Raw genomic sequence first — 18528 nt, 5'->3', positions numbered from 1 at the left:
AGGAAATGGTGAACCAAAGATGAAAGGAGGCTGGATCCCTGAACTACTTTAGGGAGGAAAGCTACCCTATTGGAGAGAATATACACAAGATTGTTACATGAACAAGTAATAATTTTATTTTTTTAAGCTATTCAAATCTTAGGACCTACCTATTTATTATCAATAAAATATTACAAATCTATCCTCACTCAATTCAGAAAAATATCTCTTTTTAAGGTTAGTATTTATTGTTATTTTTATTATATTCTGGGACTGAGAACTCGTGAGGTCATTAATCAAAGTATAAACAATGAATTTTGGAACACTGAAAAAAAATAAAATAAAATTTGAAAAAATAAGAAAAGAAAAGGAGCTCTAACTGGAAAGGAAAATTTTAGTTAGTTAAGCTTAGATTTGCCTATTTGCAATATTCACAACTGGTTCCAAATTAAAGAAAAAAAAAACAATACAAATGGCTGTGACTAATTCAACATGATTTTTTTTTCTTATTCTGTCCCTGTTTTCAAGTAGAATAATATTGATCATTTTACCCATGAGCTAATATATTTGGAGCAGTTCCTCTATCAAATGTTAGCTGCACAGAGTGCCAAGGCAGACATGACTATGCCTTCAGGAAGTTTGCAGTCCTGAAGAAGATAGATATTAAAACAAATAATTCCTATTTGTTCTATCAGGGATGGTATACAAAGAATAATTATGTGCCAAAGTTTACTTGCTTTCATCACATCATTAAAATCATGGATTACACAGACTAGAAAGTAATAAATATTACCTAATCAACCACTCCAATTCATAACCTAATGAAGGTAGTGGTTATCCTATATTGTTAATCTTTCATTTAAAAATACATTTAAGCAATGAAATCACAATTCCCAAGTTATATCAAGAGCAAACTTGGATATATTGAACAGAAGCATGATTTTATGCAAGCTCTATTTAATAAACATTGATAATTTCCCAGTTCCTTAGTGATAATTTCATTTTTATTAATAACTTGATTATCACATTATATTTTGAAATGTCAAGTATCTAGGGTTTGACTCACAGCTGTTTAGAATTGATTGGAAAGTCTCTTGTGAATTACCCAGTTTTAGAGTCAGGCCATTATAGATCTAAGTTCCAGCTCTGGCATTAATTGGTCTTGTTATTTTGGCCCATGTATATAACTTCTCCTTAACTCGTTTTGTTTTGCTCTTAAGCCATGGGGATATACATTGCATTGATTAAAAATGATTCAGATGAAAAGTAGCTAAAACTCTTTAGAAATCAGCTCAAAGAAGAACAGGCTTATTTAGCTGACATAACAGGAAATCCAGACATAAATGACTCCTGGCATCAGATAGGATCATCAGCAATGAGGTCCAGTATTTTCATGATTTTTAACCTCACTCCCCAAATGGCTGCTATATCACTTGACATCATTTCTGCTTTCTGCAGAAATGTGGAAAGAAGACAGAATTCCGCCTTACTTTTTATATTTTTTTCAAGAAGTGATGCTGTGTTCAGAGAATTCCATGTATCATAGTTTGCTGAGAAGTTTTTCACCTGGCTCCTGGTAGCCATCAGGATAAGGGGTGGCTATTGGAAAGGCAAATTGCAGTGTCTGGTAGATGCATCCATTTGTCTTGTAGGCCAGTATGAGAATTAAATGAGATAATGGGAACAAAGCCCTTAGCAGAGTGCTCAGAACAGAGTAAGGCCTCACTACATTGAGCTATTACTGTTATTCTCTACCCAGTACTATGGAATACACCAAAATGCTATAATATATACTTTAATGTTATGTATTAATATAGAATATTGATATAAAATAAATATTTCTGGCCATCCCCAGTACATATGATAGGATTTCACTTCCCTCTTAAAATATGATCAGTGAAATATGAGCGGAAGTGATCCGTGTTACTTCTGGGGCAAAATGTTAAAAGTCAACATGCAACTTGGCTGCATCTCCATTTCCTTCCTCACAGACTGGCAAAACCCTAGATGGTGGATCCTGTATGACCCTGGGTCCTGGGGAGAGGAGGGCAGTATGGAGTAGAACGGCCAGCTGCCCAGCTGTGATGTTCCTGGAGCATGAAGGGGCAACAAGTTCGTGGTTTGAAGTCGCTAAGAGGGGCATCTGGAATGCTCAGTGGGTTAGGCCTCTGCCTTCAGCTCAGGTCATGATCTCAAGGTCCTGGGATCTAGCCCTACATCGGGCTCTCTGCTCATCAGGGAGCCTGCTTCCCTTCCTCTCTCTCTGACTGCCTCTCTGCCTACTTGTGATTTCTCTTTCTGTCAAATAAATAAATAAAGTTTAAAAAAAAAGATTTTGGAGTTTTTCATTGGCCAAGGCATAGCCTAGCCTATCCTGATTAGCATAAATATTTCATTAAATTCTTTTGCTTAAGAAAGACCTTGCTAATTTAGCCCTTTACAAGTGAGTTTACAGGAAGTCATGGGTTAGTGATCTGCCTACTGTCATGCAAGTAGCAAGTGGTAGAATTCAGATTTGTACCCTGGTTTTTTGTTTTCACAGGTCATTCTAGGGAGTACTGCGGGCTGGCTTTAGGATGGTAATTGAAATGGAAGAAATGATTTTAGTACATGAATTCTCACTCTGTATTTTTCTATCAAGACTTTTGTCAGTCCTGGATTCAATATTTCATTTCCTCACTGATAATTTCATGATGACAAAGGCCTTTAATATTGAACAGTAAGATAAAAATAATGGGAAACAAAACAGCTTAGGATTTATGATTGTTTTAACTTTCTTTACCTTTCTCTATATTCTCATACCTAAAGAGTAGAGGCCATTGTTCTTAATATGTAGGCTTTTCATAAAATGCTTTGAGAATATCTTTAATGATTTATATCATAAACTATTTTCTTAAGTTTACACATGCTCTAATTTTTAAGTTATGTCCAAACATTAGCCATCAAGTGAAAAGCAAATTATTAGAATTATTATGAAAACAATTACATCTTAAGTGACCAAGTTTTTTTTTTCTATAATTATAAATAAGCAAAGAAGCAAAATGGCAAAAGCAGCATTTATTTTCTATGCAGATAGAAAATGTTCTACCTTTTTTAGGGCGAGTGGAAACATTTACAAAGATGGAATACCATTAGTGCCTTTTGAGATTATGATTGCACACTGAACCTTAAAGAGCTGAACGTTTATGGTATTCTCAATGCATCAATTACTTTTCATCACACCTGATTCAGGAATCTAGCGTCAATGTCTCTAGATTAGAACATACCTAATGCCCATTCCCTTAAAGAAAAAGAGAAACTTAAATCTCTGATTGCAAATGATCTCTACTTGAGCAAGAGTCTGCAGGAAAAGAGGGAAACTGATCATTAATTTAACAAAGATGGAAAACCTTCTGTATGCCAAACACTATCCTAGGCACTGAGGGCGTAAACAGAAATTTGAGCTGGCTTATAACCTCACGTGTAGCAGTTGGGAAAAATAGGTAAAAATATAATTATCATACAGGTGTATGTTTGGGGATAAAAGGAATACACATCTAGGTAGTCATGGAAGTCTCCATGCAAGAGAAGGAATGAGCTACCCTTTTCAGGAGGTATTGGTCGCCAATGGACGTGAAAGGGCATTTAGGGAAGATGTACATATCCTGGATTAAAATCTGGTGGTATATTGGGGCGCCTGGGTGGCTCAGTGGGTTAAGCCGCTGCCTTTGGCTCAGGTCATGATCCCAGGTCCTGGGTTCGAGCCCCGCATCGGGCTTTCTGCTCAGCAGGGAGCCTGCTTCCTCCTCTCTCTCTGCCTGCCTCTCTGCTTACTTGTGATTTCTCTCTGTCAAATAAATAAATAAAATCTTAAAAAAAAAATCTGGTGGTATATTAAAATTCCATGTTCAGGAGATTCTAAGAAGATTGTCATTCATGGATCTCAAAATTCATGTAGAGGAGTGATTGTTAATGATAAGATTTAAGAGAAAGAATGGCAAGTTTAGTAGTCAGATCATGGAAGGCAGATTATGTTGTATGAGAATAGGTGTAATTTTGCCTACAGATAGTAGGGATAACATGCTTTTACATATTGTTCCCATGAGCAGATATGCCTTTCAGAAAGTTTACCAGGGCATCAGTATGAAAGGGCAAGGGAGGCTGGCACCGCCCCGGAAACACCGCCTCTCCAGACTGTGCTCCACATGCCACCTAGCTCCGCCCGTTGGGTTTCCCACGCGGGTTCGGGCGGGCTCCCTCCCAGCGGAATCCCAGTGCCTTCCACAGGGCCGAGGGGTCGTCGCCAGCTCACCGGAGGCAGAGCCTGGCAGACCGCGCCCAGGGCTGACTCACGATGTGCTCACTACTGACCTCGCTCCAGCTTAGCTACAAGACCTGGAGCAACTCAGCTGCTTCTGAAAAGGAGGTTAAAATGCCACCCCTGTGGGGGTCGTCACACAGAAGCTGTGCTCCCAGGTATCGGCTAAACCATCACGTCTGTGCAATAAAAAGAGTTCTACAGAGTAAGCTCCAGACCCACCCACTTCTAGACACTTGAGGATGACTGCTCTCCCTCTCCCAGTTACCTCCCAATCTGCAACCCTCCACCCCGTGTTCTTGGGAGGTGAACGCCCCCCCCCCCCCCCCCCCCCGCCGCCCTGGGGAGCAAATCTACCTTTCCCTCTTCAGTGACTTGAAGTAAACACGGAAAACAGTCTAAACTGAGAAAGGATGGGGTTTTGGATGTGTTAAACTACATAAAGGGAAACACAATTTCAAGAAAAAAATAAAATATCTAATATAACAAAGTTCTCAATATCAAGATTATGTTTTGAAGAATCACCAAAAAAGGCTAGAGAGTAAGGGCTAGAGTCTGTGGGACCAGTTGAAGTCTGTTACGGAACTTCAGATGAGATATAATGAGGGGAGAAACAATGGATATGGAGAGGAAGCATGGACCAAAGACATAAGTAAGATACATAACAGAAAGATCTTTATTGTTTTTTCATGGGGAATGGAGAGAGGAGAGTGTTAAGGATGAATCACACGTTTCTGATTGAGGTGACAGAGTGAGTGCTAAGCCATCTATTAACACAGGAAATGTAGAATGAGCCATGTTTGGATAAAAAGAAGAATGAATTAAGTTTGACCCATATTGTGTACTGGAAATATACAGCAGGAAGTTAATTATGTAGGTCTGGTTATAATAGTCTGGACCAGAAATACACATAGAAGATTCGTTGTTTTAAAGATGGCAGTAGCATCTTTAATTCTGTGTATGATTCCTGGTGGAGCGTATAGAAGGAGAGGAGAAAACATGGGGAAGACATGCCTCAAGTAGAAGATGAGGAGATGATGTGGAAGACTAAGGAAGGTTAGCAGGGAGGAGGAGACCCAGAAAAGTGGATTCATACAAGCTGAGGCAATTCCCACCATTTGGAGAGGTCAGCAGTGTAAATGCCTCCCTGAGAGCCTGTGCGATAAAAGCTGAACAGGGACCTGTGTATGTGGCAAAAGGAAATCACAAATATTGATACTAAGAACAGTTGTAGTGCAATGACTGGGGGCAGAGACCTGGCAGTATTGTGCTGGGGGAGAGGAAAATGAAAAAGTAGGTAAATCTCTTAAGAGAATAGTTTTATAGGGAAAGAACAAGGCAAGTTAATCTTGTTAGAAAGCTATGTAGGCTCAAATTAAGTGTTACTTCTTATTTTTAGTAGAAGAGACTGGAACTTGCGCATCGGTGAAAAGAAACTGGGAGAGATAGGGTTTGAATATTTAGTATTGTTGATGCAGCCAGAAGTATGATGACTTAGAAGCAGGTGGGACTAAAGCTTGGCTAAAAGGAGGTGATCAAAGAAGAAAGAGGTACAGTGAGTATAGACACAGGTAAGCATGGTGGTAAAACATTTAAATAGAAAGCATCATTATTTTCCATGATCTCACATGTAAAAGCAAAAAAGAGTACTAAGAGTAACTCAAAGTAGGTTATGGACCTAATTTAAATCCTAAAATTAAAAAAGTCTTAGAAGAACATAAGGAAAAATCCCTTTGACATGAAGTTAGGCAAAAATTTCCCAGATACAACACCAAAAAACATGATCCATAAGAGCTTAAGTTGATAAATTGATGTAACCGAAATCAAAATTTTCTGCTCTGTGAAAGATACTAAGAAAAGAGTAAAAAGATAAGCCACAGAGTGAGGGAGCACCTTTGCCAATAACCTATTTGATAAAGCATTTTTTTTAGAATATATAAAGAACTCTCATAACTCAGTAATGAGAAAACAATCCAACACAAGATGCAAAATATTTGAATAGACACTTCAATTTCAATTTTCAATTTTGGCAAATAAACACATGAGAAGATAGATGCTCAATGCCACTGTCTTAACACAATACAAATTTGAAAATACAGTCCCATGCTGCTATATACCTGTTAGAATGTCTAGAATTTAAAAAAAAAAATTGACCATAGCAGTTTTTGGCAAGGAAATGGAATTCTTGGCCACCGGTGAGAATGGAAAATGGTACAATATTGGAAAACAGTTTGGCAGTTTCTTAAAAAGCTACACAGGCACCCTATGACCCAGGCTTTTTAATCTGAGATAGTTACACAAGATAAAAAATCATTAAAAAACTTGTAAATAAATGTCCATGGAAGTTTTATTTGTGGTATTCTCAATCAGAAAGCAACACAAATGTCTAGCAACGGTGAACAGATGAATAAACTGTGGTATTATGTACATTCAGTGGCATATAAGTCAGCAATGAAATGGGTGGGTCTCAAAGAAATTACGCTAAATGAAAAAAAAAAAAAAAAGCCAGACCCCAAAGAGTACCTTTATAGAGAATTCTAGAAAGTTCAATCTAATCTGAAGTGACAGAAAGCTCGTCAGTTGTTGCCTGGTGTATGTTTGCTAGGGCTGCCCTAACAAATACCACAGACTGGGTGGCTTAAACAGCATCAATTTATTTTCTCTGGAGGCTGGAAGTTCAAGGTTTAGTTGTTTGCAGGTTGATTTCATTCTGAGGTCTCTTCTCTTGGCTGGCGATGGCTGTCTTCTCCTTGTGTCCTCACAGGGTCTTTCTTTTGTGTACATGTGACCTTTGTGTCTCATCGTGTGTCCAAATTTCCTCTTCTTAATAGGATACTAGTCAGATTGGATTAAGGCCCATGCTAATGGCCTCACTTTAACTAAATCACCTCTTTGAGGGCTGATCTCCAAATACCTTCTGTGGTACTGCAGGTTAGGACTTCAACATGTGAATTTGGAGGGTGGCAAAATTCAGCCGGTAGCACCTAGGAAAAAAGGGTAGAGAGAGGGATTACACAGGGACAGAGGAAATTTTGGGGGTGGAAGTGTTCCTTGGCTTGGTTCTGATGATGGATTCACGACAGTATAGGTGTGTTTAAAATGATCAGATTATACACTTTAAATATATAGTTTGTTATGTATCAATTATAAATCATTAAAGCTGTCAAAATACGTTAGAGGAGATGCGACTTGAGTGTCTGTAAGATGCACTACAGCACAAGAACAGGTTATACAAAGATCACTTTAGTATAGCAAGATATATTCTAAGCTAGATGCCCGTTAATCAGCTGTGTTTTTGAGAGGCTATCATGTGCAAACCTTTGTCAGTTGAAAGTATACGAACACCCTTCTGAAATCAGAGATCTCACAACCAGATTATGAAGACATTGCATGATGTATACAAACATGAAATGAGGGATTTTATTATAAATTGGTTCAACTGTTTATCATATGCCCAATCATACCCAATCATGCGCAATCACTAGAGCAAATTTTAGGAGACATAAATTGAAAAGACAGGGCTCTGGCACTCAGGGACCCTCAGGTATAAGGACATGACTCCTTTTTGTAAATTCCATTCAGGAGACCTCACCTAAGTTTAGATTAAATACATCCAGAAACACAACTTCCTAAAGCAGCTCGGTCCAGTTTAGGGACATGTCAATTTCTAGACTGCGATGAAGGAAAAAAGGCAAGAATCAATGAAAGTAGACTTAGCATAGATAATACAAATAGGGATGAGTAATGGCTGAGTTGTACCCTAGATAAATCTGCTGAGTGACATTCTCGTGGGCAGCATGGTCTCAACCCAACAGATTACACTGTTAGGAAATACTGCCTTAGTAATCCGATAGGCTGTTATTTCTGGGGTCAGCCTTAACAGCAAAATGGCAGACTATTACATCCTGAGGAGACTGATATGTTTTCTTGTTAAGTTTGGTTAAAAAATACATGAAAGATAGGGGAGGTACAGAGAACACTTAGTGCTAGACAACACATTTTTATCTTGGATTACTGAAGAAAGAGGGCACAGGTTTTGTTTTCCATTTTTTAAAAGAGTTTATTTATTTATTTGACAGACAGAGATCACAAGTAGGCAGAGAGGCAGGCAGAGAGAGAGAAGGAAGCAGGTTCCCTGCCAAGTAGAGAGCAGGATGGGGGCTTGATCCCAGGACCCTGGGATCATGACCTGAGCTGAAGGCAGATGCTTTAACCCACTGAGCCACCCAGGTGCCCCTCCATTGTTTTCTCTACATTAATGTAGTCTACTGTTCTTCTCAGTGTTAGTAGACACTGTGTGTAGCTGACACTAGGTGGTATTGTGGCTCCTTCAATTCAGCTGGCTTCTGGAGTGAGAGACACTTTCGATCTATGTGTAATTGGAGTGCTGAACATGTATCTAATGTGAGATCAGTACTTTCTAGAAAAAAATATAGTTCTTTGTGTATAAAGTATGGTTTAAGAAAATAGAATGCTCGCCTATTTTCTAGTTTTAAACATAAGAGAATGTGTTTGGGATACTCATAGTACCTATATCCTCAAATGTCATTATTTAAATTTTGTCAATAAAATACTATTGAGAATATAGGACAAAAGGAGTCTGAAAGGGCAGATGAGAACAAAATTGTGCCATCTGTTGATGCTATATATTTTTAAAATATTTATTTATTTTAGACAGAAAAAGAGAGAGGGGGGATGGGTAGAGGAAGAGGAGAGAGAGAGTCGTAAGCAGTCTCTGTGCTGAGTGTGGAGCTCCAGGAGGGCTCTGTCTCATGACCCTGAGATCATGACCTGGGCTGAAACCAAGAGGCAGAGGCTGAACTGACTGCATCACCCAGGCGCCCCTGTTGATTTGAAATGCTGCAGAAAGAGTTTAATCCTTCTCTAAAAGAATACCACGTAAAGACCAATTGCTCATTTATTTCTGCTTTTAACTTTAATGAGCTCTTTAAATCAGAATTTTATCTTGCAAATGAATTAACTAGCATTTAAACATAATGCCAAAGTTTGAATACAAGACTGGCCAAATGATTTTATTACTGACCTGGGTATTATTAATAACATTTTGCAGCTGCATTATATCCAGAAGTTAGTAACACCAAAACCATTCTTCTTACTCTAGATATTTGACTTACTTGTTCCCTTGATCTGGAAAACCCTTTTCATTTCCACTTCAAAAAATGTCTGCCCATATTTTAAGGTCCAGTTTACTGTCACTTTCTCAGTGAACCCACTCCAGTATTCCAGCCTAAGTGAATCTCTTCTGCTCCCATCATGCAAAATATATTTCTTGCAGCCCTTAGGGAAGCCTGTTTTGTCACAATTGCCTCAGAAAATATGTGTCTCCTCTATAAACATGTAAGCATTTTAGATCTAATGACAGTATCTTGCTCACTTTGATTCAGTGTTCATTAAGAAGGAGGGTAAAAGAATAACACTTTGTTAAATGTTCACAAACTGACCTTTTACTTTACAAAAAAGACACAAAAGACAGAAATATTGAATCAAGTTCATGTCTACTATTCTAGGAATAAGATTTTGAGACTATAAAAGTTATTCTTTACTCCATGTGCCAGGTACATATTTCTTTACATTGAAGGATCTGTTGTTTACTAGAAAAGACTAGTTTATTTCCACATTCTTCAATATATTCAGGTGGTAAGCTCTCTGAGGTCAGGACTATATTGGCCCTATTCAAGAATTCTACATACTTCCAAGTGAAATGTTTTATTCCCTTCTGAATCAACCTTTTTCAAGGGCAATAAAAAGTGGCCATTTTTGAAGTGTTGCTAGGACAACATATAGGAGATTCAGTTAGGTAACTAATTAAGGTTTTGGTGTAAATTAGTTCAGGCAGAAAGGAAAAAGGGGAGCCATTCCATCATTTTTTAAAAAAAGTATAATGTAGAAATTTGCCCGTTCTTGATTAGATGCTTTAGGGAAATAAGGTCCAGGAAAATGAGACCAATTTCATAGCCAGATGTTGTGATAATTAACCAGAGCATTGTGATGTTAGGACAACTAAAAGTTTTGGGTTAACATTGCAGAAGTGCCTATATTAATATAAATGGAATAAGAGTCAGCAAGAATTTGCCATTAAAAACCAGAGAACAAATATTTTCAGATTTGCCAGCCATATGGTTTCGGTTACACTGTTTAAATATGTCACTATTGCAAAAGAGGCTTTGATGATAAATAAACGAATAGAGTAGCTGGATTTGGATTTTGGTCTGTATTTTGCCACCCTCTGGCTAATAAAGTATAAGTAAACATTTATAATATTTTTAGCAAGTCCGCAGAAAAAGAAGAGATTTAAATGTGTTGATAGATGCTAAAGTTTAGTCAGAAAGTGACTGTATTTTAATTTAAGCAATTGCATACTATGTTTATTTCAATTCTTACAAAGACTTTATGAAGTCTTTTTAAAACTGCCCAGTTTTAAATCTCTTCTCATTTCTCCCTATCATACCATGCACCTACTGCCATAGGAGGTTTTTTATTGGTATCCATTTCATACATATATTTTTCTTTTACTAAAATGTAAGCTCTTTGAAATCAGGAATTATGTATTATTCATCTTCGCTTACACAGTTGGAAATATAAAGACCATATTTTAATATCAAAATATTCTGTGGAATCCCAGATGCTTGCAATTACATTTTAACATCCATTTGAAAAGTACATAAAAACAGAAGACTACAAATCTAGAAATATTTAAAGCAAATTGTATTTAATTAATTACAATATCTAAAAGCACTAGGAAAGGCAGGACTTTATCTAGGAAACACTATTTATTAAGTTTATAAATATTACTTGGTACAATTATGGATTATGGAAAATTTCCAAGACTCCATGGTTCCCCGGGGTTAAATCAGGCCTCCGAACCACTGGTAACTTGAAATACGGTGTCTTTTTCAATAATGGTAGGGAAGTGTTTTGGTAATACAGTTTGCTTATCTGTGGTAAAGCTGTCTATCTATAGTAAGACTTCATGAATACTAAAGTATTATTAACTATCCAGCTAAAATAAGTTATAAAAGAGAGGCAATATATAGATACAAAAGTGTTTTCATAAAAATGAAAATGTCAAAAGTCATTAAAATGACTATAGAGTATTAAAGTGAGAGCAGGGGCATGGGTTAGAAGTACAAATATTGTTAAAATATCTCTAATACCCAAAGCAATCTACACATTTAATGCGGTCTATCAAAATATCAACAACATTTTTCGCAGAACTGGAACAAACAATCCTTAAATTTGTATGGAACCACAAAAAACCTAGAATAGCCAAAGCAATCTTGAAAAGAAAAAACAAAACTGGAGATATCACAATCTCAGTCTTTGAGTTATATTACAAAATGGTAGTAATTAAAACAATATGGTATTGGCATAAAAATAGATAGTTGGTCAATGGAATAAAATGAAAAACCCAGAGGTAAAACTACAATTATATGGTCAATTAATCTTTGACCAAGGAGAAATGAATATACAATATCCATATACCCCTTCGAATATACAATATCCATATACCCAAAACTGAAATGCAACCTATTGAAGGGGAGATGTTTGCAAATGACATAGCCAATAAAATGTTGGTATTCAAAATCTATAAAGAACTGATACAACTCAACATCCAAAAAACAAATAATCCAGTTAACAATGGGCAGAGGACATGAACAGACATTTCTCCAAAGAAGACATCCAGATGGCCAGCAGACACATGAAAAGATGCTTGAAACATCACTCTTCATCAGGGGAATGCAAATCAAAGCTACAATGAGGTATCACCTCACACCTGTCAGAATGGCTAAAATGAAAAACACAAGAACAACAAGTGTTGGTGAGGATGTGAAGAAAGGGGAAACCCTCTTGCACTGTTGGAGGAGATGCAGGCTGGTGCAGTCACTCTGCAAAGCAGTATGCAGTTTCCTCAAAAAGTTATAAATAGAAATCCCCTCTGATCCAGGAATCACGTCACTGGGTATTTGCCCAAAGAATCCAAGAACACTAATTCAAGGGAACAACACTATGTATATAGTGGCATTATTTACAATAGCCAAGATTTGGAAGCAGCCCAAGGGTCTAATGACTGATGCACGGATAAAGAAGATGAGGTATGTATATGCAATGAACTATCATTCAGCCATAAAATGAAATTTTCCCATTTGCCACGCAACATGGGTAGAATTAGAGGCTATAATGCTAAGCAAAATAAGTCAGTCAGGGAGAGACAAGTACCGTGTGATCCCACTCATGTGAAATTTAAGAAATGAGCAAAAGGAAAAATTTAAAGAAAAAGAGAAAGAAACAAACCAGGAAATGGACTCTTAATTATAGACAGCAAACTGATGGCTACCAAAAGGAAGGTGGGTGGGGGAATGGGCTAGATTGGTGATAGGGATTAAAGAATACATTAAAGTGAGAGCAATGGTATGGTCAAAACTTGCTTTTTAAAAAAAAGACATTAAAATGTCACATTTGTGACATTTTAATGCCACATTAATGTTGTGGTTAAGCAACCAAGAAAAGTGCAAAGGAAATTCAGAATCCATTCCTTCAGTAAAGAAATTAGTTGAACTCAATGTGAGTGGAGAATAATGTCCGATCATGTACCTAAACTTGAATTGTGAGACATTAGATACTTGGCAACTTCTGTAGAGGTACTAAGTACAAAAAGGACACAGTGTACCAAAGGGCTGAGGAGGGACTGAAATCAGTTGCTTAAAGGTTAAAATAAGTTTAGATCATCTGAGATGGTAATTCTGTTTTGTTAAGTAAGCAAGGTAAAGATTTGAGTATGGGACTGGTAAACTAAATCAAGTAAATACTAATTTTATATAAATTCAGAATGATCTGTGTGTTTTTTGTTAAATGTTCTTTAAAGAATCTACATTTCTTCTTGAAACTTCAATTTGAAATATGTCATTGATACTACATTTGTGATGTTAAGTTAGAAAAGAGAAAGAAAACTTGGACTAAATATACAAACTATAGATTGTATAAAATAAATTGTTTATTTACTTTATGCTTAATTTATTAGACATATAAGATTTGATTAAATGTCTTGCTTCTTTGGGTTAGATTCTTTCTGATGATCATAGCACTTAAAGGTGAAGGGGATTATAGTACATTTATGCTGATGAGCACCGAATAATATTATGGACCGTTGAATCCTATATTGTACACCTGAAACTAATGTAGCACTATATGTTAACTACATTGGAATTAAAAAACAAACAAACAAAAACAAAATAAAGAACCTAAAAAAACAAGGTACTAAAAGCAGAAAAATCAAGTATTTTAAATTTCTACACTGAAGTTTAAAATATTTAAGAAAATCTACCCAATTTTATAAAGGGACTTAAGCATTTGAGGAAGTTTGTTTTCTTAACATGAGACAATCCCAACTTTGTTTAAAGAGTAAGTAAAATATTCTTTTTATGAATAGCTTTATTTATTTATTTCTGAAGGTTTATTTATTTATTTGAGAGAGAGATCATGAGAGGGAGGACCTGAGCGGGAGGGAAAGAGAATCTCAAGCAGACTCTGCGCCAAGTGTGCCCAGTGCTGGGCTGAATCTCAGTGCCATGAGATCATGACCTAAGGCGAAACTGAGAGTCAGACACTTAACCAACTGCCACCCAAGTGTCCCCAGAAATAGCTATACATAAAAAGTAGGTAAGATGCGTAGTTTGAAATCTTAAGAAAAATGAAGTATAAAAAGTTTGTGACAGGGTGCCTGGGTGGCTCAGTGGGTTAAGCCTCTGCCTTCAGCTCAGGTCATGATCCCAGGGTCCTGAGATCAAGCCCCGCATAGGGCTCTCTGCTCAGCAGGGAGCCTGCTTCCCCCCCCCCCCCGCCCCACCTCTCTGCCTACTTGTGATCTCTTTGTCAAATAAATAAATAAAACCTTTAAAAAAAATGTTTGTGACAAAAAAAAAGAACTCTATTATTTTAAGCCACAAGAAGTCTAAAGAAACCCCTCTTCTTCAATAGAAACTCTGTGGTTGCCAGTGGCTGGGGAGTGGGGGTAATGGGGTGATATTGGTCAAAGGACACAAACTTTCATTATAAATAAGTTCTGAGGATCTAATGAATAGAATAGTGATACTATTACTAATTATAATACTGTACTATATACTTGAAATTTGTGGAGAGAGTAGATCTTAAGTGTTCTCACCATACTTATAAAAAAGTAAATATATGTGAGGTGATGGATGTGGTCACTAACTTGATTGTGGTAGTCATTTTGCAATGTATATGTATATTAAATCAAGTGATACCTTTAAAAAAAAAAAGGTCACATCCTACAACTTGAATATATACAATTTTTGTCAATCAGACCTCAAGAAAGCTGAGAAAAAAAACCATATTAGCATTTACTGCATCCTTAGCAGGAGCTAAACACGGATGAAACAGGATATTTTTAATTTTTTCAACAATATTTTGAGGTATATATTGCCATTATCTTTTCCTTTTATGAAGGAAGACTGAGACTTATGATGATTAAGGAGCTTGGCTAAAGTCATACAACTAGAAAGTGGTAAATAAAAGAGGGAGTAAAAAGAGACCTTAGGGAAAGGGAAATGCCTAAAATTTTTCACTCTTCCAGTAAACATTTTCTAGAAAATATTTAAGGGTGGAATATGCATTGAGCTTTCAAAATGGTAGCAAAAGAAACTATTTTTTCCAGAAAGTCTAAGAGAAGAAAGATTTGTAAGGCGAATTTCAAAATGACTCTTTATTTTTTGGTAATTGTTGTTTGTTATTCAGAGGAAAGGAAAGTCTGTGTTGACATACAAAGAGAAGTCTCTTAATTGGGGAAAATATTTTTGTTTCCCTAATAAATCAATTTGAAGTAAACTTTCATATACACACATACAAAATTCCATATACCTATATATGGGGCCTAGGGGTTCACACACACCACCCTGGGCAAATACTGCAAAGATATCTAACATTGGTTTTGTAGTTATGGTTAAGGGTTTGTATTTAACTTGCTGGAACCATATTCATGTGGGCTTGTTACAATGATGTTGTCCTAGTACTGGTTTTGTCATTAATAAGAGTCATGTTAAGTTATACAAATTATCTGTAGGAGATTATCCCAAATATTTTCTAATAAAGGAATTAATAATCCAGAATGAATGAGCAGTTCGTATTGCATATAAATGAGTATCCCACTTTTCTCAGATACTCGATACTGATGAAAATTGTGTAGGCAATTATTTAAAAAAAAAAAGATATATCACAAGTGATGACATTCCTTTTGCCTTTTTTCATTTCTCCTCTACTATTACACATACACACAAATTATAGTTGATCAGTGTACATATAAATATGAGAAATTGTAGCTGTGTATATGCGCATGTCTTGGTATATTTGCCCTCAAAATTGATTTGTAAACAGAACACAAAGGAAGACCATTCAATGCTATGAATAAAGATGACATGCACTGAGTGTTTGGCTCCCCTGAGACAGAGTAAGAACTTTCAAGTCATCAGTCAACAAGTGTTTATTGAGTTCACAGAGTTTTCTTACAAATGTAAGAAATACAAAAGATCAATAATGCCATCTACCCAGTCCTACAACAGTAGCAAGATAAAAAATTCTAAAAAATACATACCTCTGTCGCATGAATTTTTTTTTCCCTAGAAATTGACTCCTTTTTTTCCAAAAATCAATTACAAACGCTCTCCAAAGTGAGCAGGCATGTTTATTCATCCTAACAATGGCTGTTAAAAAGATGATCTCAGTTGTAGGAATATTTTTCATCAGGTAAACTGAGGAAAGGTAGGATTGAAGGTGTATTGGAAAAGATTCTGGAAAGTATAAATGTCTCTACATAGACATTTCCATACAAAGGGAAATGAAGGCGAAGGCAGAGAACGAACTGTCCACGGGAGCATTAAAGGCGCACTACCCAGAGACACTTAGAGCGGTTTAGCGAGGGCAGCGGACTAAGGGGCAGGAGGCGTTCAATGTAATCTCTGTCTGATCGTCCCCTGACCATAAGCAAACCAGACAGGGGTTGCCTTGGCCACACATTACCAAGAACACAGACTTCACAGAATTAGTTCAGAAAAGTCAGTAACTGAGCAAACAGCGGCATCATTGCCAACGACAACCAGCGACAATAGCAAAACCTGGGGATTGGAGGGTCTGATTTACAGAGTAGCCGCGTTCTGTCACTAAGGGTCCCATTTTCACACAAAAACTCATGAGAAATGATAAGAAACAAGGAAGTGTATTGGACTCTTCTTTACAGAAAACTACGTTATTCAACGAAGGAAATGTGAGAGTAGACCCTTTATGGAGATGAAGAGCTCCTCTTCTACCGGAAGAGACTTGAACATGACGGAAATTCTTACATTTTTAAAGAAAACAGACTCGCGGCTATTGTAGAAAGAGCCAAAGTGAAAACCCTAAGCAGCTGTTTATTTAAAATCACCAGGGTATTGGTCTCTGGAAATATTCACGAAAAAGGGACATTTTAAGAAAAAAAGGATGTAAAAGGAAAAACAAATGTGCTGTTAGAATTTAGTTCCGGGCAGTGTATGTAACTTACCTTTGAACATGGTTTTGGCATTTCTATATATTTTATTTTACCTGCTGTTATCTCTCATAAAAGACAGATTGCATATAAAGTTGATGTGAATCAGCATTTAGGGGATACAACAATTTAGCATGAAAATTCACCAAACTGACATTTGTATCATGTAAAAATATAACACTCCCAGCAGATTAAATAAAGTGGGGAAGGAACTTTTTTTTTTTAAATTTCTTTATTTGAGAGAGAGTGGGCAGTGGTGAAGGGCAGAGGGAGAGGAAGAGAGAGAATCTCACGCAGGTGCCCCACTGAGTGTGGAGCCAAGATGGGACTCGCATCCCAGGACCCTGAGACCATGACCTGAGCCAAAACCAAGAGTCAGGCATCAAGTGATTGAGCCACCCAGGTGCCCTAGGAAAGGAAATTTTTAAAAAACTTAGCTTTAATAACTTTAAAAAAATCTGAGAAAAGTCTTTTATAGTAAGTGAAAATTTCACATAACAAAGATTTTATTATAACTGCTCCAGAGATCTATGAAGTACTTTTTTTTTCACTTGAAATTCCAGTTGTGAAGAGAAAATTCCTTTGTCTTAATGAGTGGAAAGTAGACTAACTCTAGTGATTCTAAATCTATTAACTACTGTGAGTTAATCTTGAGAAGTCTGTGTCCTGCGAGTGTGTGCAAATGTGTGTCTGTGTAAACTTGCATGTGTGTTTTTGTATTCTAGATTGATGTTGTTGCCTCTGGAATTAAAGCTCTTTGATTAGGATCTTTCTCACCTGTGACTTACATTTTAACTTATCCTTGAAAAATTTGCAACAAGTATAATGGAATTTTGGAGCTCAAGATGAATCAATCTTCTTATCCAAATATTTCACATAAAAAAATGAAGAGATCCAAATTATTTAAATCGTCTTATCTAAATCACTGTCAGATATGTGCTTACTTGACACTGAAATCCATATATTTTGAGTTCAGAGTTAATAAAATCTTGATCATAATATGAATACGTCTTGGTTATAGGTCTTGAAGCTTTATCTTACTTGGAAGCTCATATTTCCTCTATTTGGGGCGATCTGATTTTTAACTCTCAGTCATGGTCAAGTCAGGAAAGGGAAGCCATTCATTCCAGTTATGTTAAAGAATTTAATACAGGAGGTTGTTGAAATACATATGAGGTACTTAACTAGGCAAAAGAGATTACAGAAATAACAGCAGGAAAAATCTACCCCTTAGGCTGAGGGACCAAGGTTGGGGTCCACTGAGTACTGCTGCCTCAGAAGCTCAGAACCTGAGTCTCAGACCTCTAAGTATAGGTGCTGTCTGGCTAGTGTTTGTGTAGCTGAAAGAGTGGGATGAGGTTCATTTGAGGAGTCTGAAAAAATGCTGGACATTGGAACCATTTGCTAATATGAGGGCTCATTACCACTATCAAGATAAATGTCCACGCCTGAAGTGAGGCTGACAGTAGCAATGGGCAATGGGGCCCAAGTCCTTTCCTCTCCCTCTAACCTACTGGCTCCCTCTAGTGCCTTCTGTTGGCTAAGCCTAGCGGGTCACCAGCCAGCAAAGAACTGTGATTCTCAGACTCCCAGCCTGGCATCCCAAGATAGAATATTAAATGATTGGTTTGAAACTGAAAGATGATTGTTTTTATGATACCAACTATTTTAGTTTAATATTGACATTAACTCACTGAAT

This window comes from Lutra lutra, chromosome 13, assembly GCF_902655055.1.
Source record: "Lutra lutra chromosome 13, mLutLut1.2, whole genome shotgun sequence".
In the NCBI taxonomy this organism is placed as follows: domain Eukaryota; kingdom Metazoa; phylum Chordata; class Mammalia; order Carnivora; family Mustelidae; genus Lutra; species Lutra lutra.
The sequence above is the reverse complement of the archived record's forward strand: the minus strand, read 5'-3'. Positions refer to the sequence as shown.